Source organism: Panthera uncia, chromosome E1 (genome assembly GCF_023721935.1).
Source record: "Panthera uncia isolate 11264 chromosome E1, Puncia_PCG_1.0, whole genome shotgun sequence".
NCBI classification, from domain to species: domain Eukaryota; kingdom Metazoa; phylum Chordata; class Mammalia; order Carnivora; family Felidae; genus Panthera; species Panthera uncia.
The window spans coordinates 44691128-44716512 of record NC_064814.1 but is presented as its reverse complement, the minus strand read 5'-3'; the positions used below and the strand labels follow the sequence as shown (position 1 = coordinate 44716512).

Here is a 25385-nt window from a genome sequence, read left to right as displayed (position 1 = left end):
TTTTCCCCCTCATGAAAGGGGAACAGACTTTAATCATAAAAAAATATTTCTAGTGTTTTTTCTCCCAGTTTATTGAGAACTAATTGACGTACATCATTGTACATGTTTAAGGTATGCAGTACGATGGTTTGATTTGCGTATATTTTAAAATGATTACCACAGTGAGTTTAGTTAATATCCATGCTCTCCTGCAGACACAATGAAAAGCAAAGAAGAAAAATTTCTCCTTGTGATGTATCATACGGCAGTGTTAGCTGTAGTCATTGTGCTGTACATTTTATCCCTAGTACTTGTCTTATAACTGGAAGTTGGTACCTTTTGGCCACCTCCCTCTAGTCACCCTCTCCCTACCCCTACCTCTGATAACCACAGATCTGAACTCTTTCTCCATGGGTTTGGTGTTTTAGGGATCACAGTTTTGCACTGCCTGTTGTTCACTGCCTACAAACAGCTGCCTCAGATATTTTATAGTTGTTTATGGTGGGAGGACTAGTCCAGTACCGCCTACTTCATCTCATGCTGAGAAACAGAAGGCAGACTGTCCTTACTTGTTAATTACAGAAGTAATCCATGCTCTCTGAAATAATATTAAAATCATATAGAACTGTAGAAAATAAGAATACCAGCCCCTCTTTCCCTTCCAGAAATGATTGCTAATAACGGTGTGGTAACCATTCTTGCAAACATACATACACAGAATATTAATTTTTCTCATACAAATGCATGTTGTGATACATTACTCTTTTTTTGCTTAATATTCATACCTTGTAACTGCTTCTGAATCACTGTGTATAAATCTACATTCTTTTTCAAGTTGCATCATGTTCCATTGTGTAGATACAATTTATACATCTTATTTTATTGAAGTATAATTGACATGCAGTGTTCTGCTAGTTTCAGGTGTACATCAAAGTGATTTGATATTTTTATATATTGTGAAATCCCATGATAAGTCTAGTTCATTTGTCACCACACAGTTATTACAATATTATTGACTATATGCCCTACGCTGTACTTTTCATCCCTGTGACTTACTTATTTTATAACTGGAAGTTTGTACCTCTTAATCCCATTTACCTGTTTCGTCCGCCTCCCTCCTCAACCCCTCACCTCTCTGGTAACCAGCAGTTTGTTTCCTGTATCTTTGAGTTGGTTTCTGTTTTGATTGTTCATTTGTTTTGTTTTTTAGATTACCCATATAAGTGAAATCATCCAGTATTTGTCTTTCTCTGACTCATTTCACTACAGCAGGATTTCATTACTTATGGCTGGATGGTAATCCATTGTATACATACATCACATCTTCTTTTTTTTTTTTTTTTTTTTTATTTTTTTTTTTTTTAAAGTTTTTTTTTTTTTTTTATTTATTTTTGGGACAGAGAGAGACAGAGCATGAACGGGGGAGGGGCAGAGAGAGAGGGAGACACAGAATCGGAAACAGGCTCCAGGCTCCGAGCCATCAGCCCAGAGCCTGACGCGGGGCTCGAACTCACAGACCGCGAGATCGTGACCTGGCTGAAGTCGGACGCTTAACCGACTGCGCCACCCAGGCGCCCCACATCACATCTTCTTTATCCATTTCCGTATCGATGGACACTTAGGTTGTTTCCATATCTTAGCTGTTGGAAATAATGCTGCAGTGCACATAGGAGTGCTTATATTTCTTCAGATTGGTGTTTTCATTTTCTTCAGATAAACACCCAGAAGTGAAATTGCTGGATTGTAGGGTAGTTCTATTTTTAATTGTTTGAGGAACCTCCATAGTGGTTTCCATATTGGCTGCACCAGTATACATTCCCACCGTCTGTCTTTTAGGTGATAACTGAGTTATGTCCCTTTTTTGTCATCACATACAGTGCTAAAATGAACTTCTTCATACTTAAATCCTTGTATGTTTATAAGACTGTTCTTTTAGAATAGATTCCTACAAGTGAAATTGCTTTGTCAAAAGATATATAAATTTTACTGTTTTTACAAATACTGCCAAAGTGCCCCCAAAATGATCATACCAATTTACACTCCCATTAGCAGTATACAAGTGTCTGTTTTTTCATGCTTTTATGTGTATTTGTAAAATATTACAGCAATATTTTTAATTTCTGCTGATTTTCTGGGTTAAAAAGTGCATCTCACTTTAGCTTGCATTTGTTTACTAGTGGAATAAGGATCTTTCTGTATATTTACTGTCTGTTTATATTTTTCCATTCTGACTTGCGTATTTATGACCCTGCTCGTTTTTATATTGTTATTTGTGATTGATATGCAGAGTTCTTATACACTGTAGATAGTTATATTTTATTTTATATGTTGCAAATATTATCTCCCGGTCTGTAGCTTGTTTTATAATCTTCTTTATATTTTTTACAGTGTACAGCTTAAAATTTTTATGAAGTCAAATCTGTCTTTTCCTGCATGACCTCTGGGTTTTCTTGTCATGCTTTCCTCATCTTTGTATACACCTGTTATTGTTCTTGCTGATCGCTTAACAAGATTTCTCTCAAAAGAAAGGTTTGTAGTTAATAAAATACACTTTGATATACCCAGGCTGCTGTTGGAATTTTGGCTGTAAAGTAGGGACTGCTACTTTTAAGTACTCCAAATATTCCAGAATGGCAACCATTTGGAACAAAGGATTTTGAAGGTCTAATGTTTTCATGGACAATTTTTTGTGATATCATTATTGTCAGTGACAGGAAAAAATGAATCTTTAGCTGTCCAAGAGTAAATCCAAATGTTTCCTGACTCCCAGTAAACTCAGAAACAACCAGATGAAATAATGTAAAACCTCATTTGTAGTGAATGCTTATCTAGCAATAGATATTTTTTTTTCCTTGCGCACATAGACCCCCTAAAGTGAAGAAGAGAAAAATGAGAAACTGTTCTTAATTCTAGAATGCAGTGGAAAACGTGGTTTGCATATGTGCAGCAAAAAGCTTCGGAGGGTTGGAATTGCACAATGAGTGAAGGCTGAGCAATTGCTTAATAAGGCGTCCACATTGGGGGGGTGTCCTTTGCTCTTGTGCAATTAGGGAACTCCAGAGCTGCCTGAATAGGGGATTTCCTTTTGTTTCTTACATGCCATTTTAAAAATTCACTTTTTACCTTCTTTTCAATGTTCATTCTTTTTTTCTTTAATTGTTCCTTTGAATTCTTATTTGTAGTTTTCTTCTTTTTTCTAAGGAAGAGATGAATTAGCCATACATCCACATGTCCCTACCTCTGTGACTGATTAGAAATGAACCTGGGCCAGGTTCTACAGACGGTTGCTGATGGTTTAAAGATTTCTGGTTCAGCTTCTTCTCACAGTTGCAATACTCAGCTGGTTCTGAGTGTTTGAAATATAGGTTCCTGATCAGCCAGCATTCGTTTTTCAGTACTGGAATTTTGCACATTTTGTAATGAGTTTTCTGAGGTTTTTGCCTGTTTTGCTTTAATGGCGACCGACACCTCCTGATGGAGCTCAGCTGCAGACTTACTAGAAAGTAAAGCCAAACTTTAAGCTGAAAGCATAGGAGCCAACCAGTAAGAGCTGGAGCCTTACAGTACTTATTTCTCTCTTGGCCAAAGAAACGTCCTTGTTTTCTCCCTTCTTCCCTCTAGCTTGCTCAATCATACTCGTGTTAGATAGTACTTACTTAGTAAGCATGCTTCTGATTCTGATTCTGTTCCCCTTACCTTTGTGCTGGGGGTACTACTCTTTTCTCTCAATTTTGCTCTGTTCCAGGGGAACAGGAGAGGTAGTTGGGTCTGAGTGCCAGAAAAGCAGAAGTTAAGTATGTGGATTTCATAGCCGCATGTATGAGTGTTTGTGGGGCAGGGAACTTCTAATGGAAAACATTTGTGTTGCATCGAAAACAGAGCGAGGCCTGGTTAGAGTCTGTCTGCTCTGTCTGTCAGTCTGTTCCCCACCAGCACTAGTCATTGTTCTCCTGGGAGTCTCAGGCGTATTGTGGTTTCTTCTGCTCTTGCTATCCTCTAATCTTGCCAGAGTTTTTGTGTCACGGGTGGCCCCTTTCGCAGTTTGGAGCAAGGCTGCAAGGGTGGTGACTAATGGCTTTGAAGACACTCAAGCCCACATACTGGCTTGGAGACCCTTTCTAGGGTGACCCTCAGGAGAGGGAAGGGTCTCCAGCACAGACGGTGGGACAAATGTGCTTGGACTCATTCAGATGGCGTTTTTAGTCCCTGATTTTAGTTCTAGCAAAGCACAAACCAGAAGAACGGAGACCAGAGGCAAAGGCTTACGTTTGGGCTTGCCATTTCATTTGTAAATGCTCCGTAAGGGATGCACCTGGATGCCCAAGCTTGTCTCTGAAGGGCTGATATCAATCACGTTGTGTGGCTGGATCCCCTTTGGGAAATAGAGAAGAGAAAGTACTAATTTCCCTGAGGATAGTGTCACTCCAAGATACGAGGGCCCTGTAACTTGAGCTGTTTCTTTTTTCCCCCTCCAGACCCTCTGAAATTCACATTTGTTCATCATTTTAAAAGAAAGAAAAAAAGAAAGAAAACAATAAAAAAAGCAGCAGCTCAGAGTTTTCTGGGTCCCCAAGAAGGCACTTTACCAATGTGGTTTTCACATTTTCAGGTTTTTGGCTGGTGAATAAGATTGAGCAGAAATGCTTCTTCCCCTGATAACAATACATTCAGATGCAGGATCAGGAGCGTGTGGATTAAAACCAGACGGTGGATGATTAATATTTTTGCTTATAGAGGTGGACATGGCAGCTTCCTCCATTTAAATGAAAAAGCTCCTTCTCTGCATTTGTATGTGTGCCTATCCTTACATGCTTGGGCTCTTCGGAGGCGGGAGCTAAGAGTTTCTAGTTCAGTTATAGTTTCCAAGTACCCTTTCCTTCCTCTCACTTGAAGCACCCAAGAAGTAGTACTAAGAATTAAGCTGTGAAGCAGAGGTGTGAAGATAAGCTACTAAGACAAGAGCAGGAATGTGCTCTCTTTTCCAAGCTGACTGCTTTCACGGCTCTCCAGGTACTGTTGGAACACACATCTTTAGCCACTCAGCCTTCTCGCTCCCTGTGGACCTGTGACCACGTTATAAGAGGTATAATTTTCCTTTGAAAATATTGCCCCTTTGGAGGTGCCCATCCCCATCATTTCACTATTAGATAATGATATGAAAGGAAACTTTATTATTACAGGTATACTTTGTATTTTGACCTCACTCAATGACAACACAACAGAGATTTTGTGGAGAATACTTTTAATTAGAGCTTGACAGGTGTTTATTATTTTTAAAAAATGTTTCAGGATTTAGTTTTTTGTTAGGTTCTGCGCACCTTAACCTGTTCAGACCAAGAGGCCTCCAGTTAAGCCTAAATCTCTGCTTTCTCCCACATCCTTTAAACTTGAATCTACTTTGCCCTTTGTAGAAACAGAGATCTCTGCCCAAATGAAACAGGAAATGAAAGGGGAGGAGGAAAACCAGGCCGGGACTTGGTATCTTTTTATCTGCGTTAAAGAAGATTGCATTGTCCCAGCAACAATGAAAAGTGTTGGGGACAAAGAGTATATAAAGTTCTTTTTATGCCAACAGAAATCTGGGTCTGTTTTAATGTCGCCTCTAATTTCAGGGTGAAAATGGGCTCTGTGTCCAGCCCTGTCACACTTTAACTGCATGCGTTCCCAGTTGTCCCCGATCACAGAGTGCGGCGATGTGTCCCTAGTTCATTCCCATCCCCAGAGACCCAAATATGTTTGTTTACACACGTTAAAATCCACTCTTTGTGGGGCGCCTGGGTGGCTCGGTTAGTTAAGAATCTGACTTCGGCTCAGGTCAGGTCATGATCTCACAGTTCGTGAGCTCAAGCCCCGCGTCGGGCTCTGTGCTGACAGCTCAGAGCCTGGAGCTTGTTTTGGATTCTGTGTCTCCCTCTCTTTCTGCCCCAACCCTCCCCCCCTTCAAAAACAAATAAACATTAAAAAAATTTTTTTTTAAATCAATTCTTTGTTACACAGTTTCTGACATACAGTCATGTAACTGTCACCACAATTAAGATACAGAGCATTTCTGTCATCCACAAAAACCCCCTCATGCAACCAACCCCTTCACCCCTAGTCACCTCTGATCTTTTTTTCTGTCATAGGGACGACTTTGCCTTTTCCAGAATGTCATATACATTAAACCAGATAGTAGTTAGCTTTCGAGGCTTCATTCACTCAGCATAATGCATATGAGATTCATCCATGCTGTTGCCTAGATCAGTAATCCGTTCTTTTTTGTTTCAGAGTAGTATTCCATTATATGAATAGACCACAATTTGCTTATCCATTCACCAGTTGATGAACATTTGGGTTGTTTGCAGTTTAGGCGATTATGAATGAACTACTACAAACATTCATGTATAGGTTTTTATGGGAACTTAAGTTTTCATTGCACTTGGGTAAATAGCTAGGAATGAATGTGTGCATCAGTTGGTAAGTGTATGTTTAATTTTGTTACAAACTGCCAAACTTTTCCAAGGTGGCTGTACCATTTCACATTCCCAGCAGGCGTGTATGAGAATTCCAGTTCGTCCACAGCCCTGCCAGCATTTGATTCCACATTTTATGTGTGTGTGTATGTGTTTAAGTCATTCTACTAGATATCTCATTGTGGTTTTAATTTGCATCTCTCTGATGGCTAATGATGTTGAGCATCTCTTCGTGTGTTTATTTGCCCTCTGTATATCTTTGGTAAAGTATCTTCAGATCTTTTGCCTATTTTTAAATTGTATTGTTTGTTTTCTGACTGAGTTTTGAGAGGTCTTTATATAATCTGGATGCAAGTCCTTCATCTGCTATATATGTGTCATAAATATTCTCTTGGTCTAGCTTGTCTTTTCACTTAGAGACTAGGTTTTGACTGATTAAATGCTGAGAGCTAGAGGTTTCAGGCTCTCTTGGTAGAGGAAAGTAAGGAAATCGAGACCTTAGTCAGCAGAAAGATGTGAGGACCACCCCTTTTGAAGCTGTTTATTTAAAATAAAAGAAGGGGGAGACGGGTGGGCCAAGATGGAATTGTGCAGACAGATGTCTGAAGCTTTTTAAAATCCCTTCTCTCTCTCCTGTCCCTACCTACGATGTGGATTTGGGGCTCTTGCCTTCAACCGGGTTCTTCAGTTTCTGCCATCACTCCAAATCCAGCTCTGCACAGTCCAGTGGAACGCCCAAGAGGGCAGACCAGCTGCTTGCCCAGAATGTATTCCAGACTGAAGGCGGTTTTGATAAGTAATCATTCCCAAGCCCTAAAGTGATAGCCTCCGAGGAGTCACCCACTTTGAAGAGCTTCTTTCATCTCCAGCTGGACTCTTTTCCAAACAAGCATCGGCAGAGCCTAGTCAGGGCTCTGCCACACAGGGTTCTGCCATGAGAAGCAAATTGGCAGCAACAGGCAGCCCCCTGAGGCAGTGGAATTCAGTTCTTAGAACATGCATTAAATGTGGACGAGATATTTATTTATCATGGGACTCTTTCATGTTGCATGGAATTCTTTTCCACAAGGCAGCCCACTTAGGTACAGGGGAGGAAATATGTCATGCCCCATTGGACAAAAGACAAGAAAAGGTAGTATTTGTAATCTCGTCCCTTTTGGAAAAAGTATATCTATATTTTTATACTGCAGAGAGGGAGTAGAAAAGAAAGCCTCTATACAGGACCTTACTTGGCGGCAGCTTCTTGTTCTGTAGGGTTCAGGAAGACTTTGAGGAAATGCAGGTTGTTTGGAAAGATCCAGTTATAGCTGCTTTGTATATTGTGATGGGTGGAGGGATGAAGTGAAGTGTGAAGGCCCCTCCCACCCTCCATCTTGCCTCAGACTACGTCCTGGAGCCCCAGGGCAGAGAAGCCACTTTCATTCCTATTTCTTGGGATTGTTGACAGCCACGTAGTGATAAGAGAACAGCCAGCAGGATGAGCAACACACCCAGCACGTTGGCGAAGAAGGCGAGCTGCACTTCTGTGATCATCCTGACCGGCTGGGCTTGCTCCCGGACTCTTGCCACTTTTTAATTGCCGACGCTTTTTTTTTTTTTTTTTAAGATTTTATTTTTAAGTAATCTCTACACCCACCGTGGGGCTCGAACCCACAACCCCGAGATCAAGAGTCGCCTGTTCCACTGACTGAGCCAGTCAGGTGGCCCCTAATTGCTGACACTCTTAAAGTCTTTATTTTTCTTAAAGAGCATTTGCCACTGACTAGACGCTAGCAGAGTTTCTTTCCTTTCTGCACATGACATGGGTCACACTGCATGTGATGGTCAGAGAAAGGCTGCTTTAGCTCTCTAGGTCTGTCCAGTTCTCCAGGATAATGTAGTCTGGTCAAGGCTTTGTGGCTTTTGACCCCAATAGGAGAGATGTATAGAGAGAGAAGAATTTCTGACCCGTCACTAATCTCAGTTATTTATTCAAATACGTTTATTCAAATGTCTTTTTGTAAACAAAACATCTTTTAGTCAGGCTTACAACTGTTTCTGCTCATGTAGGTACAAATTTCTCACTTTACTAAGGACAAATAAATTCAATTAAAGATAAAGTTGTACTGTAGAATAATAGTTCAGGCTTTAAAAACAAAGGGAGGGGTTAAAAACAAGTTCTGCAATAAATCTGCAAGTGTGGAATCTAAGGGAAATGATCCCATCTGGAAAACTCTACCAGTGGTGCCGCGGCTGGTTTGTGGAGCAGTGCGGATCGCAGAGTGAAAAAAGACCCTGCAGTCTTGAAAGATGACAGGCTTCTTAATTGATGTCCATTTCAGCTGGTGCTGTGCCAGCTTATGTTGGCCCCAGTCCAGCGTTCCTGTAATTTGGGAGCCAGGTGTGAAGCATTTTTGTTCCATCTTGTTCCCCAGCATCTACAGAAGCCTCACGCATCTCACTTGAGGCAGCAGCACTCTGTAGGAAACAGATGTACAGGTAGAGATGGAAGGAAGTGTCACAGCTGGGTTATGGATATTAAAAAAAAAAAAAAAAATCCTCCTCCACACTCCAGTGAGATCTGGGCTTGCAAGTTAGGGGAAAGAGTATTTCACCACCTCAGTATGAGGTGTAACTACCAAGTATAGCCTGATTACGCCGATACTCATTTTTGATTTTTTAAAAACATGTCTTACTACCTTAGAGTTAAATTTCGTATAGGCAGAGATCTGTAGTGATTTGCCTTCTCACTCTAGGAACAGCGTATAAAGAATATCTCGAGATGGCCATCAGAGTTGGGTCTGATCACTTTCATAGCATCTGGGAGTCAAGAGAACAAAACCTTCTGAACCACTAGCTACTCCTGACTAGGCGGGGACACAGCTGTGTTCTTTTGGGGGATCTTGATGAACACAATAGAAAGTACTAACATCATCTGTCTGATGCATTGATACTAGGCCCTCGATGCTCAAGAGTATGGAAGGGTTGTCCCCCACCCCCCAAGAACTCATCTCAGAATGCAGTCTATGTCCTTTCTAGCCCTTGGGTTAAACTTAACATAAAAGAACAGGCATTTCTGCCTTTCAGAATTACCAACATGAGCAGGACCCACCCTGTGAGAATGTTAAAGCCCTGTGGACATGGAACTTAAATATTGGAATCAGTGTTTTGCCACTGGCTTACATTTTGATATAAGGTAAGTTTTAGCCTTTGAGAACTAAGAGTCAGCTCTGTTTCCTGGAGGGCCCAACTCATAAGCAGATGACTGAAGAGAGGCTTTGTTGTTCCTTCCTTTAACTCGGAATTTCACACAGACAAGAGTCGAAGATCGTTTTTGGCCTTGAGAATCAGACCATGAAATCAAAGAGTAACTACAAGCCTGCATAGGTTGCTTTTTTGCTCCAAATATGCCAGGGTCATAGGGCACTTGTTGGTTCACTGATAGCTTTAATCTGTTCTTCCTTACGTTGTCAATGCCAGGAGCTGGAAAATGGCTATACCAGACATTTCAAGAGGGTGAGGAACTAGGAAGGAAGGTTTTCCTTTAATCAAAGTTTTATTTAAAACGGGCTCATTTTGGGGCACCTGGATGGTTCAGTTCATTGAATGTTCAACTCTTGATTTCGGCTCAGGTCACGATCCCAGGGTCACGGGATCAAGCCTCATGTCGGGGCTCAGTGTAGAGCCTGCTTAAGATTCTCTCTCTCTCGGGGCGCCTGGGTGGCTCAGTTGGTTAAGCGGCCGACTTTGGCTCAGGTCTTGATCTCACAGTTTGTGAGTTCAAGCCCCGCGTCGGGCTCTGTGCTGATAGCTCAGAGCCTGGAGCCTACTTCAGATTCTGTGTCTCCCCCTCTCTCTGCCCCTCCTCTGTGTCTCTCTGTCTCTCAATAATAAATAAACGTTAAAAAAAAAAAATTCTCTCTCTCTCTCTCTCTCTCTCTCTCTCTCTCTCTCTCTCTGTACCTGGGTGGCTCGATGGCTTAAGCATCCGACTTTGGCCTCAGGTCATGATCTCACAGTTTGTGAGTTTGAGCCTGGTGTCGGGCTCTGTGCTGACAGCTCGGAGCCTGAAGCCTGCTTCAGATTTCTATGTCTCCCTCTCTCCCATCCCCTCCCCTGCGCATGCTCTGTTTCTCTCTCTCTCTCCCTCTCCCTCTCCCTCTCTCCCCTGCTCGTCTCTCTCTCTCCCTCTCCCCTGCTCATATAAACGTGCTCTCTCTCTCTCTCAAAAAAAAGAAAGTTATTCCATTTTTAAAATTATAATTGTTAAAATATACATAATACAAAATTTACCATTTTTAAGTGTACAGTTCTGTGGCATTAAATATATTCATGTTGTTTTGCAACCATCACCACCATCCATCTCCAGGATTTTTTCATTTTCCCCAGCTGAAACTATACCCATTAAACACCAACTCCCCATTTCCTCCCTCTCCCAGCCTCTGGTAACCATCATTTTATTTCTGCTCTGAATTTGACTACAAACCTCATATAAGTGAAATCATTCAATATTTGTCTTTTTGTGACTGGCTTATTTTACTTAGCATAACATCTTTAAGGTTCATCCTGTTGTGGTACATGTCAAAATTTCTGCCTTTTTTAAGGCTGAGTAATATTCCCTTGTGTATATACACTATATTTTGTATCTGTTCCATGGGATGGACGTTTGGGTTGCTTCTACCTTTTGGCAATTGTGAATAATGTTGCTGTGAACACGGCCAGCATACAAATAACCTGTTCCAGCCCTTGCTTTCACATCTTGTGGATGTGTACACAGAAGTGGAATAGCCGGATCGTATGGTGCTTCTGTGTTGAGTTGGAGGACTTGCCATAACTGCTTTCCACGGGTCTGCACCATTTAAATTCCTACCAGCAGTACACAAGGATTCCAGTTTTTCCACATCTTCACCAACACTTTATTTTCTGGTTTTTTGATAATAGCCATCCTAGTGGGTGTGAAGTGATATCCCTGTGTGGCTTTGATGTGCGTTTCCTTAATGACTAATAATGTTGAATGTCTTTATTATGTGCTTACTTAATTGTATACATTTAAAAAATACAGTTTCTACCTTCTCACTTGATTGCCTGTGGGATACCTGAGCATTAGTTTTTTCCCTCTGAGCCAAAGGAGGGCAAAGTAGAATAAAAGAAAGTGTCAAATGTGAGCTCTGATCCTGACTCTGCTATAGGCTGGTTGTGTGGTCTTGGACAATTCATATAACCTCTCTGGGCTTTTGTCTTTTTGAATAAAACTAGGAAACCTTTAACTACCTTATCGATCTCAAAGAGGATAAAAAGGGATGATCAGGTCTGTGAAAGTATTTTGTAAAGATTTTATAAAAGTGGGGAAATGTGTATTCAGATAGTTTGCCCATTTTAAAAATTGGATTGTCTTTTATTGTTGAGTTGCAGGAGTTCTTTTTATATTCTGGATAAAGTCCATTATCAGACATATGATTTGCAAATATTTTTTCCCTTTCTATGGGCTGATTGTCTTTTCACTTTATTGAAAATTTTTAAATTTTGATGAGATCTATTTTATTTAGTTTTTCTTATGTTGCACTTTGGTGTTACAAAGACTTTTTGTTTAATGTTTATTTTTGAGAGAGAGAGAGAGAGAGAGAGAGTGCACATGCATGTGCAGGTAGGGGTGGGGCAGAGAGCGAGGGAGAGAGAATCACAAGCAAGGCTCTGTGCTATCAGCACAGAGTCTAACATGGGGCATGACCTGAGCTGAAATCAAGAGTCAGGTGTTCAACCGACTGAGCCACCCAGGCTTTAATACTGACACATCTTAGCAAATGTGAAATTCCCCTTAAGTTTTATCTTCTTTGGGCTAAACATTCACCAGAGAAATCAAATAGATCCTTTTTTTTTTTTTTTTTAATATTTATTTAAGTAATCTCTATACCCAGTATGGGGCTCAAACTCATGACCCTGAGATCAAGAGTTGTACACTCTTCCGACTGAGCCAGGTGCCCCAAAATCAAATAGATTCTTGACCAACACTATCCCATAGAACTATCTGTGATAATAGAACTGATCTGTTTCCACAGTATCCTATCCTATATGGTAACCACTAGACACTTGTGACTCTTGAGTACTTGAAATGTGACTAGTGCAGCTGAGAAACAGAGATTTTAATTAAACTGAAATATCCACATGTGGCTAGTGGCTAGTGTATTGGACATTTCAATTCTAGATTGAAATTCTCTTGGCCACATTCCTCTATACCACTGGTTCTCAAATTGTAGTACTAGGACCAGCAGCATGAGATCCCCCTGAGAACATGTTAAGTGTGTAATGTTTTAGAGCCGTGAATCAGAAACTCTGAGAGGGGAACCCAGCAATCACTTTCAACAAGTTTCTTCTGGTGATTCCAGTGCAACGACACTTGAAAGCCAATTCTAGTTCTTCAAAGTTCCTTTCGAAAGCAACACTCAGACATGGTCTGACGTGCGTGGATTTCACCTGAAGAATGTTTCAGTGGCTTAAAAAATACTTTGAATACTATTACCTAGATAGCACATTGACTGGTATGTTGTAAAATAAATAAAACATGGTTATGCAGAATTTTTTTTTTAAATAAAGTACCAGCTGCGATTCAAAAGAAGAACAGTTAATGAGAACTTTCCTATAAATCTCACACACAGTCTTATATAGTGCTGGAATTAGAACCCGGAGCTTCTGATTCTCAGCCTGGTATGCTTTCCACCTATCAGGCCGGGGTTCATGAAATAGGCCCCACTGTTGGTTGGGTTTGGTGTCTCCCAGAAGAGAAAAAGCTCGTTCCTCAGCATGTATTTCACCCTACCCCCTTTGGGGGGCGTTCCTGCCTGCTTCTTGTACCACTTCCCTTTTGTTAGGGTGCCTCTGTAGTCACAACTGATGCCTTGGGAACTTCTCCCCTCTTCAGGGTTTAACAGACTTCACCTATATAGTTATCTTCTTTTAATATGGTTTCTGTCCTCTTATACTTAAACCCTAGAAGAGGAGCTGGCTTGTTCTGTTGCTGGCCTTGAGCCAGATGTCATAACTTCAGGCAGTGCCACGCTGCATATCTCCAGCAGTTTGAAATGGAGAACGGAGTTAGAGATAAGATCAGCAGCTTTAGGTGATGGCATTGTTTCAAATAAACCATGCATGACCCAAAGCTTCCACTTCAAATGGGGAATGAAATTGCTTCATCCTTTGACAGCTTGCTCCATGAAAGAAATTTATCTTCACTTAATTGCTTTAGATCCCAAGAGGCTACATACAGTAATTTCTAGGAGATAATTATATCAATTTTTAAAAATACGTGACTGTGAACGTGAATATGCAACTGCAGTGGACAAGGAGGGAAAGCATTGGAGGACCACAGGTCCTGGTGCACTTTGCTGGTGGGGTTCTGTTCTCATTCTTGGAGTCCCCTTGGGTCTCAGTCCACTCTCTGAATCTACTGATTGAGATGCGGGGGCCTAGGTATAGCTCCGTGCCGCTAGGGTTAAACCATCTTGCCTACTACTCATAGCCGGGTAGCATTTTGCTCAAACTCCTCCCAAGGCTGGGAGGGGTTGGGCTGGCTGGCTGACTTCCGGCTACATGTCTTCATCTAGTCCGGCTGGGCACAGTCTGTCTACACTGTGGGCCAGAGCCGCTGGGGGTTCCGGTCAGTGGCAGCTGAAAACCAGCAAACTTGTTGATTTTAAAACATGACTATTTAGATGTTAGGGATAAACTTCCTGTAGATGGGACGGGCTCCTTAATCTAGGCATGTTTCAATTTCCAGGCCTCCTCCTTTCACTGGCCTTTATATTTGAGAGTCTAAAACTTCCACTCTGTCATTTTCATTAATCCCAACTACTACCTGCCTTTACTCCACATTTTTTTTCTCTCATTTCTCAAATTCCAGGGTTTCCCACCACCTCCTACTAAATAACTATTTCCGTGTTGTGGGACAACAACTCCTAGAAAGATCAGCGGTATTTTCTGAGTGTGGACACAGTTCTTCTGGGTCCCCTCTCACCCCTTTCTGCCTGCATCTGCCTTTAAGACTACAAACAGAACATTAAATTGCGAGTTCCTTGAAGCTGCTCTCTCATAGACATCCCTGAGTGTCTAGTGTGGTGCTACAGATCTCATGAGGGCTTGATAAATATTTTCTATGTGAGTAAGAGCCAGTGTGGCATAACTGGATGACATGGTTTACAGGCACTCCTGCCCTAAATACCAGGGAGAGCTCGCTTAGAGGTCTAGGGGACTTCTGGATTCTGTACTAAGATCAACGAATACCTGAGCTAACTTAGGAGGGGGAGGGGTTGCCAAAATCAAGTTGGTCCAACTCAAGCAAGACTCTGCAAAGCCACAGATTTCCATTTCTTATCAAGTTCTGTCCCAACCAGTCCCATGGACTTTTCTCACAGGGGTCATTCTCCGGGTGTCCTTTGTCCCTCCTTCTCACTTAGTCCAGGTTCACCATACTCTTCAGATCAGAGCATAGTGATGTCTTTTCTTTAAACTCCTCCCCAAGAAACCTGACAGCTAATTTGCATTTGAAAAAGGTCATACTGGTATGCCTCCAAGGGAAATCTGCAGCAAGTACTGTCACATCATTTCTTGGATTCACATCAAGGAGTTTTTGAAGGAGTTACACTTTTGCTCACATCTAAAACATGAGCACCTGAGTAGCAGCCTGGAGGGGTCATCAGGGTCAGGGTATTTGTTCTAGTGTGTGTTTTTGAAACTAGAAAGTCATTTGTCTGTATTATCACCACCTCTGGGACCCTCTTCCTCTGGAGCTTCTTCTCTGTCTTGCCCATCAGATTAATAGTAGATACTTAAGAGAATTTTCCTAGTCCTAAAATGAAACATAACGATCTTACTTAGAAATGCCTAGAGTTGTCCAGGCAGACAGAACAAGCCAGTAAATTGTTGAGTTTTACTTCATGAGACTGAGTTTGCATTGTTGAGAGGGTACCAGTCCTTCATAAGAACTTAAATTACCTGCACTATTATTTTAGCCAACCTCCCATCCCCCATCACGAAGATACTAATTCCTCAACTTGACAGATGGCTTATTTTGACAGCTTTATTTACTATACCAAGCCTTCCATGGTCAGTAACATTGCTTCAGGCCATTTCTTTTAGTTTGATCTTCTCTGAGGAGCAGAACTTGCCTGTTTCTCCACCTGTTTTAATTAAAAAACATACTAGACGTATATTGGATATATAAGGACTTATCAAGAAGGGTAATTGAACTTCTGATGTCTTTAGACCACAGAGCCAGGGGTGCCTGGGTGGCTCAGTTGGTTGAGCATCTGACTCTTGATTTTTTTCAGCTCAGGTCATGATCCCAAGGTCGTGGGATTGAGCCCCATGTCAGGCTCTGCACTGAGCTTCTCTCTCTCTCTCTCTCTCTCTCTGTCTCTCTCTCTCTCTCTCCTTCCCTCTCTCCCCCCACTTCCACTACTCTCCTCCCCACTCCCCAACTTGTGCATTCTCTCTCTCTTAAATAAATTAAATAATAAATAGACCACAGAGCCTAAAAAGAGTCTATCCTTTTCGGGGAAGTAATCCTCTTTTGTACATTTTTTGGTGGATTCACTGAAACCAGTCATTCTGGCATGTTCGATAAAGCTTTCCGGAAGGACGTTTGTCTCACTCAGGACTTTGTGTGTGTGTGTGTGTGTGTGTGTGTGTGTGTGTGTATTGAACAAATGTGCTTATCCCTCTGAAAAGAAGGTAATAATTACCCAAATCCCAAATAGGGAAATTGGGACTCTCCAAGGATTTAGGGCCATCAGGAATAGGCTAAGAAAAAGCTTTTTAGCATAGGTATTGTGAAGAAATGAGATCAAATAGGAATGAGGAAATGACACAATTTCCTTCTTTCCTAGAGCTTTCTCTGCAGACTGCACTCTCCAGAAACAGTAGCCACTTAGCCATATGAGTCTATTTAAATTTAAATTACTTAAAATTAAATAAAATTCAAAATTTAGTTCTTCAGTCACACTAGCCACATTTCAAGTGGTTGATAGCAACATGTGACTAATGGCTACCATATTGTTGAGAGCAGGTATAGAAAATTTTTATCATTGGTAGAAAGTTTTGTTAGACAGCTCTGCTTTGTGATAAAGTCAAGAAGTATGACTTGGGGGAGCCTGGGTGGCTCAGTCGGTTAAGCGTGCGACTTCAGCTCAGGTCACGATCTCACGGTCCGTGAGTTCGAGCCCCGCGTCGGGCTCTGGGCTGATGGCTCGGAGCCTGGAGCCTGCTTCCAGTTCTGTGTCTCCCTCTCTCTCTGCCCCTCCCCCGTTCATGCTCTGTCTCTCTCTGTTTCAAAAATAAATAAAAAAACGTTAAAAAAAATTAAAAAAAAAAAAGAAGTATGACTTGATTGTTATAAGATTGGGGGTAATGACAGGAAGAATATAGAAAGGGAGACACTGGGATTTGAAGGGCAAAACTCATCTAATTAGGAATGATTCAGGATCAGAGATAGTGGACTGCAAAGAATGGTAGATAACGAGATTCCTATTGAGATAATTTAACAATGTATTTTATAGGATGCAGAATACAGGTTATTTCTCCTGAGTGATCAGCTTTCATGATCTTCTGTAAGAACTTTTCATAGTCAAATAAGCACAATGTCTATTCCTGGACTTTTTCTAATCCTTTTCTAAGTCTGTATCTTTGTGTTTCCCATCTATCATTATCATACCTGTGTTTCCTTCCTGAGTGTCTCTCTCGTTTCCATTGATAACAATTACATTATCCTTTTACATAGTGCTATTATGATGTGTTGTTTCGCTTGATTTCCACTACTCTATAAAGTATCATCCACATTTTATAGGAGAGAAAACTAAGACCAGTTTATCTACAAGTGTATTATAGTAATAGGTCAGAACCGAGATATATCATTAAGTTTGAATGTGTGTAGGACTCCAAAGTCCTACACACATAAAATTTTATTCTCTCACATCAGAGTCCAGAACTAGGCAGTCCAAGGCTAATGTGAAGGCTCCACCAAGTTGGGAGATGCTGAGGCCTCTTGCAGCTCACTACGCCAATATCCTAGGATGTGGCCTCATCCCAGGATGGCCGCTAGGGCATCAGTGGGCAGCACAATGGAGGAAGAGGACAAGTTCTTTTACTAAAGAGGAGGAGACCGGGTATTGGGAGTTAACTGGCAATCTCTGCACTAACAGGCATTTTGAATTTTGGTCTAGTGCTTTTGCACTGTTTCCTGTTGCCTCTGTTTCATTAGCTAATGATTTAGTCATCCAAGTCTCCAGGGCAAGCAGTTTTTCCAAAGAATTAAACATAAGGCCCCTCTCTTCCAGATGAACAATTACAATAAAAGCTACCATTTATTGAGGGTTTGCTATACTGAGAGCTTTACATGCATGAAAACATTTCATCCTCACAACCCTATGCAGTAGGTACCTTTACTAGCCACCATTTTACTTAAGGAGACTGAAGTATAGAACCATTAATTGGCTTGCCCAAGGTTGCACAGGTAGAAAATGGCAGAGTCAGAATTCAAGCCCAAGAACTCTAACCCCAGAGCCCATTTGAACCACTGCTACTGTACAGAGCCTCTTGAGGAGGTGCCGTAATTGCCTAAAGGTGGGTGGTGGCCCCCATCACAGCCCAGGGGAAGAGCTTTTCCAGACACATCCTACAGGCATGCCATTCTCCTCCTTGGGATTATTCGGAAGCTGTGCTAATAAAAGCAATACATTTGATGTGTCTTCTTGTTTTTTCATTCCCTGTTCCCTTTCCTCCTGTTCTTCTCCAAAACTGGAGCCTGGAAAAAGAGATTAAGTGGCATGCTTTATTTAGGTTTTTAGAAAGTTCATATCCCTGAACTCATGTTGGAACTTGCATGAGAAGATTGTGCTGGGAAATTAATTAGGTGTCTGTAGAGAATCCAGAGGCTTGAAGTTTCTATATCTTGTTAATAGAAATTTTGTTTCCAAATTTAAATTTGTATTTTCTCTTCACTCTCAAGCCCCCTGTTTCAGTGTTCTAGTTGTGACTGTGGCTGGACTCTTCCCCGTGGACCCCCCAGAGAGATTGGTGCTTGAACTTACAGTCCATATTTAACCTGGGCTTCTGTGCCAGGGTTGGACATCTCCCCTTAACATACTCTGGTAGTCTTGACTCCTGACATTAATTGAACATAAGATATTTATTGAGCACTTACTGTTTTCCAGGCACTATTCATAGTACTAGGAATTCTGTAGTGAATGAGACAGATACTGTCTCTTACCTCATGGATCTTATGTCCTAGTTAAAGGGAGACAGGCAAAAATCTAGTAAAGAAATAAGCCAAATAAATTCAGCTTATGTTAAATACCATGGAGGAAATAAAATGGGGAAATTTGATGAAAGACTGACTGGGGGAGTGGATTGAATCTGTCACATAACCTGTTCCACATACCGTACTACTTTGAGCTACTATTTTACCACCCTTAGAGTAGAAGAGCTGATGGTGAATGGTGATCACAAGCAGAGGCTGACCTCCATCCACCTTGGTGCAACTTAGAACTATCTTGGTAACAGTCGTGATCTCTACTCAGTTGTTTGGGATTTTTTTGTTTTGTTTTGTTTTGGTTTTGGTTTTTTGGTTTTTTGGTTTTTTTAGCAATTCTTACGTAAAGAAAAACAGAATAGTTAACAAACACCTGGGTACATTCCACTCATTTTTAAAAGAAATAATACATTATAGATACAGTTAAAACTCCTTCTTTATCCCTCTAGGATCCCATTTCTCTTTCTCCTTCCCTAAAGGTAGCCACCATCCTGAATTCATTGTATCTGTATATCTTATATATATATATATATATATATATATATATATATATATATACACATACCCATAAACAATATAGTATGATTTTTGCATGTTTAGACTTTATACACATGACCTACTGTGATTATCATCTACTTTGCTTTTCTTACTCAGCATTACAGCTTCTAGATTTATTTATGTTGATGTGCGTCGTTCTGTTTCTTTCATTTTAACTGATGTATACTAATCCATTGTATGAATATACCACAACTTATTGAACTGTATTACAGATGCACAATTTTTTAGAACTGCCAACAATACTGCAGTCTCTTGGTATAACATAGGAGATTCTCTAAAAAATGTATCTAGAAGCAGAGCTGCCGCGTTGTAAGGCATGCTCACCATCAGCTTTGCTAGCTGTTGCCAGATTGTTTTTCAAGGTGATCATACCACTTCACACTACCTAGAAAAGCAGATGAGTTCCAACTCTTCTACATTCTCACCAAAACTAGGCATTTTCCAAACTTAATTTTTGCCAACTTGATGGTTTTAAAACCTGTCATGTTTTATTTTTTGTTTTCCTTATTACTAGAGGGGTTAAACATTTCTTCATTTATTAATTAGCGATTTGAATTCCCTTGTTAAATTCCATTTTCACAGGGTGCCTGGGTGGCTCAGTCAGCTAAGCATCCTTCTTTCGATTTCAGCTCAGGTCATGATGTCACGGTTTCCTGAGTTCAAGCCCTGCGTCAGGCTCTGCGCACTGGCCCTGCGGAGTCTGCTTGGGATTCTCTCTCCTCTCCTTCTGGCCTCTTCCCCCGCACACACTGTCTCTGTCTCTCTCAAAATAAATAAACAAACTTAAAAAAAAAAATTCCATGTTTATATTTTCTGCCCATTTTTCTCTACTTACATTTTCTGATTGGTTCTTACTGATTTGCAGGTATGGATATGAATCCTCTGTCAGCTAAGTGCATTGCAAATCTTCCAATCTATAGTTTATCTTTTAAATTCACCTATTTTCATTTGTATGGAAATTCCTTTTCTGACAAATTTGTCAATTAGTTCCTTTATGCTTTATGTCTTATTTAAAAAATTCTTCCCAGATATACATACAGTATTGTCCACGTGTTGCTAATTGAGGCTGGGTAGTGGTCGTCAGACTTACTTATTATAATAGTTCCCACTTTTGTATATGTTTGAAATACTCCAAAATTAAAAAATTTAGAATAAGTACACCGGAATGCATTTAGTAGCAAATGTGCTTTAAGTTTTATCGTATAGAAAAATCAGTTGCCCTACTAATAAGCCAAATTTTGTAATTTGGTGAGGTAAAAGGGTTACTTTGATCTCTGTATAAAATTTGTCACTTGATCTTTTTTTTGAAAAATCACTTTGTTGTTAGGTTAAATTGTCGACAAGAAGAATTGCAATTCTACCTGAAAAAAAAGTAAAAAGAAAGAAAGAAAGCCTTATCCACCCTGCGGTCACAAGAAACATATATGTACATTTTTTTCTTCTTTAAGTTTTATTTTACTTTATACATTTACATCTTTGATCTGTCTGGAATTTATATTTGTAAATCAGGTTTCTCTATATGTGGGTCACTTTCATGGTTCTCTGTTCCTTTTTTTTTTTTTTTTTTAATGTTTATTTATTTATTTTGAGAGAGAGAGAGAGCGCACATATGCAGGGGAGGGGCAGAGAGAAAGGGAGAGAAAAAATCCCAAGCAGTCTCTACACTGTCAGCGCAGAGCCCAATGTGGGACTCAAACCCATAAACCACGAGACCATGACCTGAGCTAAAATCAAGAGTCGGATGCTTAACCAACTGGGCTACCCAGGCACCCTGTCTCTGTTCTGATTCATTGATCCAGTGGGCCAGTCAATACCACCATTCTGGTTTATAAGTCTTTAAAACTACAAGGACAAGTCTTCCCACTTTTTTCTTGTTTTACAGAAATGTCTGGACTTCCTAGTTCTTCTTCCAGATGAGATCAACTTTTCAGATTCCTCCAAAAACTCTGTAGGGATTTTGTTTGTAATTGCACTGCATTAAAAAATTAATTTGGGGAGACTTGCCATATTTATAGTATTGAGTCTTTCCATCCATGAACATGATATGCTATCAATTTAATTCAGATCTTTGAGGATGTTTTGTGATCTTTTCCATAAAAACCCTGCACAGCTTTTGTTACTAATTTGAATATTATATTTTCCAGTTGACTATTAATGGTATAAATGTGAGTGCTATTTTTTCTGTTGATCTTCTGTCCACCAACTCTACTATAATTTGTTCTAATAATAGTTGCCATTAGAGAAATTTTTTACTTTGTTTCTGACCATAATAGCAATGCTTCTAAAGTTGTGTCATTAAATCTGCTTTTGCCATGGGTTTCTGATAAATATCTTTTATCAGCTTAAGGATATTCTCTTCGGGGCGCCTGGGTGGCTCAGTCGGTTAAGCGTCTGACTTCAGCTCAGGTCGTGATCTCGCGGTCCGTGAGTTCAAGCCCCACGTCGGGCTCTGTGCTGACAGCTCAGAGCCTGGAGCCTGCTTCGGATTCTGTGTCTCCTTCTCTCTCTGACCCTCCCCCGTTCATGCTCTGTCTCTCTCTGTCTCAAAAATAAATAAAGGTTAAAAAAAATTAAAAAAAAAAAAAAGAACATATTTTTGACCATACTTTTTTCATAGGTGATAAATCTTTTCATTTATTTTCTTAGGTGTTTTATTCTGCCTGCCTGCCATTTATTCTTTCTGTCCATATTATTTGAGCGACAACTATATGTTTATACCATTCATTGTGCTAAGGAAATAGAAGAGAAGAAACCTGAATCAAATAGGAGTATGCTACAGTTAAAGGACAACCTTAGCTTAGTGAGGATTTGTGGGAAATCAATTTTATTTTATTATTTTTTTAATTGTTTTTAATGTTTATTTTTGAGACAGAGACAGAGCATGAACAGGGGAGGGTCAGAGAGAGAGGGAGACACAGAATCCGAAGCAGGCTCCAGGCTCTGAGCTGTCAGCACAGAGCCCGACGCGGGGCTCGAACTCACGAACTGTGAGATCATGACCTGAGCCGAAGCCGGACGCTCAACCGACTGAGCCACCCAGGCGCCCCGGGAAATCAATTTTAAAGGTATAAAAAAAGAGGGGCACCTGGGTGGTTCAGTCAGTTGAGCATCTGACTCTTGATTTTGGCTCAGGTCATGATCTCACAGTTTGTGAGATTGAGCCCCCGCGTTGGGCTCTGCACTGACAGCACAGAGCCTGCTTGCAATTCTCTCTCTGCCCTCCCCCACTCTCATGCACACGCGTGTGCTCACACTCTCTCTCTCAAAATAAATACTTTTTAAAAAGTGTTAAAAAATACTTTAGGGGTGCCTGGCTGGCTCATTCGGTAGAGCATGTGAGTCTTGACCTGAGAGTCATGAGCTCAAGCCCTACCTTGGGCACAGAGCCTACTTAAGAACAACAAGTTTATCCTTAAAAAATATTTGTATATAAAAACAAATGTTGGGGAATAGCATGACAGAATTGGAGATACAGAGGACTAATCTGGTGGCAATATTTAGAAGGGGAGGAACAGTACAAGCAAGAGGCCAGTTAGCAGTGTAAGGTCACAACAATCTAGCTCAGACTAGCATCCATAGTTAACAAAAGGGAGGGGATGGATGTGAGGGCTGCATTACAGTATAACTTGGTATTTGTTTAAATATAAATAGGATAAGAGAGGAGAGTATAGAATATTTTCACAAAATTTTGAGGCTAAATAGCTAGAAAATTTGAGCCACTGTTGTTGATTAAAATGGGGAAGTTGGAAAAGGAAGCCTTTGGGGATACATGTTTGAGGTTGGATACTCCTAAGTTGATGATGATCACCTCTGTACAGCCTCCAGGATATTCTCATAGCAGCTCAGTGAATCCTTTTTGGTGATGTCAGCGTGATGAAAACAACAAATCCCTCTGACAGGCAGTGCGATGTGGAGATAGAAAGAACACAAAATTCGAAATCAAGAGTTTGAATCCCAACCACACTTACAAAACTATGGACCTTAGTTTTTATATCTAAGAAAAAGTAGTACCACCACCACCAGTCAGTTGTTTTGAATATTAAGTGAAATGGCATTTGGGAAATAATATTGTAAACTTTCAAATTTACAATATTAAGGGAGTTTACAGTGGTTAAAGAGGCTGCTAGACGGGTAGGCAGGATAGTGGTGTGCTGGAACGAGGGACAAGGCAGCTAGAGGTAGTATGTAGGGTGGTGCTCCTGAAAACAGGATCAGATGGTCTTTAAGATAGTTCTTGAGCAGCACCTTCCAATAGGACTTTCTGCAGTGATAGGAATAAGTTACTCCGTATTGTCCAATACGGTAGCTACTAGCTACATGTAGCTGTTGAGCACTCGAAATGTAGCTGGCGCCACCTGAGGAAATGGTTTAAAATTTTGTTTTAATTGTGGTGAAATATACATAACATAAAATTGACCGTTTTAACCATCTTTAAATGTACAATATGTGACATTAAGTGTTGCACAGTGCTCACCGCTGTCCATTTCCAGAACCTTTTCGTCATTCGAACAAAACTCTGTATCCATTAAACAAGAACCTCATTCTCCCCTCTCCCGAGCCTCTGGTAGCATCTAGTCTACTTTCTGTCTTTATGAATTTGCCTGTTGAAAGTACCTTATACAAGTGGAATCATATAGGGGCGCCTGGGTGGCTCAGTCGTTAGGCTTCTGACTTTAGCTCAGGTCATGATCTCGCCGTTCTGTGGGTTCGAGCTCCATGTCAGGCTCTGTGCTGACAGCTCAGAGTCTGGAGCCTGCTTCGGATTCTGTGTCTCCCTCTCTCTGTACCCCTCCCGCCTCACACTCTGTCTGTCTCTCTCTCAAAAATAAATAAACATTAAAAAATTAAAAAAAAAAGTGGAATCATATAATATCCTTTTGTGTTGTTCATATTTCTTTTTTTTTTTTTTTTTTCATGTTTATTTATTTGTGAGAGAGAAAGAGAGAGCAAGCGAGCAGAGGAGGGGCAGAGAGAGGGAGACACAGAATCCAAAGCAGGCTACAGGCTCTGAGCTGTCAGCACAGAGCCCGATGCGGGGCTCGAAATTACGAACTCTGAGATCATGACTGGAGCTGAAGTCAGACACTTAACCGACTGAGCCACCCAGGCACCCTTTGCTGTGCATATGTCAAGCGACCATAATGTTTTCAAAGCTCATCCATATGTCAGAATTCAGCTCCTTTCTTTTTTTTTTTTACGTTTATTTATTTTGAGAGAATGAGAGTGTGTGCGTGCGTGAGGTAGAAGCAGAGAGAGAGGAAGAGAGAGAATCCCCTGCCGGCTCCAAGCTGCCAGTGCAGAGCCCAATGCGGGATTCTGTCCCCCGAACTGCCAAGATCATGACCTCAGCTGAAACCAAGAGTCCAGTGCTTAACCAACTGAGCCACCCAGGCACCCTGAACTTAGCTCCTTCTTATGATTGAGGAATAATCAAATGTATGTATATACCACATTTTGTTTCCTCATTTATATGTTGATGGACACTTGGGTTGCCTTTCTGTTGGCTATTGTGAATGGTGCTCCTATGAATGGTGCTCTTAGTGATGTCCAGTATTTTGGGAGGTATATGCCTAAAAGTGGAATCGCTGAATCATATGGTAATTCTATGTTTAAATTGTTTTTTAAGTTTATTTACTTATTTATTGAGAGAGAGTGTGCACACAAGCAGAGGAGAGGGAGATCAAGAATCCCAAGCACAGAACCCGACACGGCGCTCAATCCCACAAATTGTGAGCCAAAATCAAGAGTCAGATGTTCAACTGACTGAGCCACCAGCACCTTCTATGTTTAAATTTTTGAGAAACCACCAAACTATTTTCCACAGCAGCTGCATCAGTTTACATTTCCACCAGCAACGTACAAGGCTTCCAGTTTCTCTGTGTTCTCTCCAAAACTCAGTATTTTTTGGTTTTCTTCATAATAGACATCCTAATGGCTGTGAAGTGATATCTCATTGTGTTTTGAGTTTGCATTTTCCTAATGACTAATGATGTTGAACATCTTTTTACATGCTTGTGCCATTTGCCTGTTTTATTTGGAAAAAAGTCTTTTCTAGTCCTTTGCCTATTTTTGAATCAGATTGTTTTTGTTGTTGTTGTTGTGGTTGTTGTTTAGTTGTA

General features: G+C 40.7%; 1 protein-coding gene and 1 pseudogene across 3 annotated transcripts in view; one reads left to right on the top strand and one right to left on the bottom strand.

Moving 5' to 3' along the window:
- SMG6 (SMG6 nonsense mediated mRNA decay factor) overlaps window positions 1-25385 on the top strand; it is a 227433-nt gene that overhangs the window by 133390 nt on the left and 68658 nt on the right. The window lies entirely within an intron of this gene.
- On the bottom strand, window positions 7856-7964 carry LOC125926879 (dolichyl-diphosphooligosaccharide--protein glycosyltransferase subunit 4-like; annotated as a pseudogene).